We start from the raw sequence: 2,309 nt of genomic DNA on the forward strand, positions 1-2,309 counted from the left end.
AGTGACTGGGAGGGGCAAGGAGGTTCAGCCGGGGGGGGGCTTCAAGAGGCTCTCCCTGCTGGCTCACGTGCCTTGAGTGGCTACTGGCCCCAGAAGGAGGACACACATTTAGGGCTGAAAGCCATGGAGATTCAGGGGCTTCTGCTGTGCAGGATTCTTGGAATTTGGTAGGTGCAACCAGGAATGGAGCCCTAGGATCTGAGCCAGGCTTTTATGCCCCAGCAGGAAGCTCCACGCTGTAGTGCCACCAAAGGGCCACGTGGCTGGGCCCCCATGGTCCTCAATAATACACCTGAGCAGAGAGGAGGAGCACTTCCCAGGCCACCCTACTGTCGGCATCTATGAGAAACACGCACAGCTCCTTCCCAAGAGGCCCTCGCAGGGAGGACAGAGCTCTCACTTGGAGCCCACATCAAGCCTCTCAGCAGTTCTTGCAGGTAGAGGACACTTCCACTCACAGATAGGCCGATGGAGGCTCAGAGTTACAGGAGTCAGATAGTGGGCAAGTGCCCAGATCTGCACACCCTTGCTCTGCCTGTGGGTTGCAGGGACCACCCCCTACCCCATCCTTGTGCATCGGACCAACCGGGATTGCTTGGCAGTTTGGTGCATTGGTGTGTCCACTCTGAGAGTCAGCAGACTCTGGTCACATGCAATCTGCTCCTGCTGGGCTCCAGACACGTGGGGGTGTAATGTTCTGCCCACTCACCAGCCGTTTACCAGAAGAGACAGTCTATGCTTTTGGTCTTTCAGTCAGTAACAGTGGGGTCAGAGCATTGTTCTCCATCCATGGTGGGCTGGACAAGGCAGCCCTAACCACGCTGTCCCTCCCACAGCACCTGCAAGGTGGCCTTCCCTCCGTTTCCCACTGCTGCTCCGCAGAGCTGCTGCAGCAGGGGACGGCTGCAAGGGAGTATTTCAGCTTTCCAGGTCACAAGGGTTGTCGGCTCTGCCAATGTTGCTTGCAAGCAGCCAGACGCTACGTAAATGAACGGGCACAATTACTTTCTTACTGGCACTGAAATTTTAATTTCATAGGTCACAAAATCATCTTGTTTTCAAGCATTTAAAAACCATTGTTAGTCTCTGGGGACATGCAAAACTAGGTGGCAGGTGGCTCTGCCATACCGCCCTCAACCCAGCCAGGCTGGGGTGGGTGGATCCTGTGTGCCCAAAGGACTCCCCTAGGCTACAGAGCAACTGTCTACCCTCATCTGTAGTCAGTCCTTACCACTCACAGGCCTTGAGGTCCACCTTTGTCTCCAGCCTGCACAAGGTCTTGTACAGAGAATGGACACTTGTACTTGGAAAAATTTCCCTTTTCCATTTTCTTGATCTTACTTAGATCTCTGTGAAAAGAGTTTTCAAAAATAATCTCTACACTCAACATGCATGGGGCTTGAATCACGACCCCGACATCAAGAGCTGCATGCTCCACTGACTGAGCCAGCCAGGTGTCCCTCTGTGGAAACTCTTGATGCTCGTGCATTTCCTCTTCTGACAGTGTCTAACATCCCAACCTCAAAGCTCCCCAAATGCAGCATTCATTCGTGCGACAAAAATTTCCTAGGTTCTGAGTGCACGCCACGCACACTGCGTAAACTCACCTGGGCTCTGCACCCCCCACACCTTTGTGAAGCTTCCAGGAAGCTTGGTGGTTCCAATCCAATGTCATGAATCAAAGCTTAGCCTGATTGAGTAAAAAGTAGTTTCAAGTCAAAATTATGGGCTTATTGCTTCAAAAAAAAAAAAAATCCAAGGTATTTTAATATCTACTCTGAAATAGAGTTCTGGGTAGTCTTAAAAACGTTCACTGTTACATCTACTGAAGCCCATGTTGGAAAATACCTTTTAAAGTAGAACAGAATGCCCAAAACCTTGCACTATCCCACAGGTGGCCCTCCTCCACCCCCTCTGCCAAAGGGCCACCAGCTCACAGGACACGCACAGATGCTCTTCAAGGGCTCCAGGCATTTTAGGTGCTGAGGCAGCTTGATTTCACAAAGTCTTGCCGGGCAGGCCAGTGTCCCATGTCTCACGTGGATGCAGCTAAGGACTCCTCACCCTACACTCGTGCAGGGGAGGCTCTAGACTGGAATGTAAACTCTAGAGTGGTTTCTATCGAATTCCTGGTTGTATTGGGACATTTATATGAACAAACCGCACTAAGAGTTGAGAGGAAAAGTAATTCCTCAAAGGTTGGAGGGCATGAAGATTTTACCCAAGTTAACAAGGCAAGACCAGCAAGTGTGAACTTGGCCCTTGAATACAAGAGTGGGCAGAGCCAGCCTGCACACAGAAGGGCCAGC

Source organism: Prionailurus bengalensis, chromosome F2 (assembly GCF_016509475.1).
Source record: "Prionailurus bengalensis isolate Pbe53 chromosome F2, Fcat_Pben_1.1_paternal_pri, whole genome shotgun sequence".
Taxonomy (NCBI): domain Eukaryota; kingdom Metazoa; phylum Chordata; class Mammalia; order Carnivora; family Felidae; genus Prionailurus; species Prionailurus bengalensis.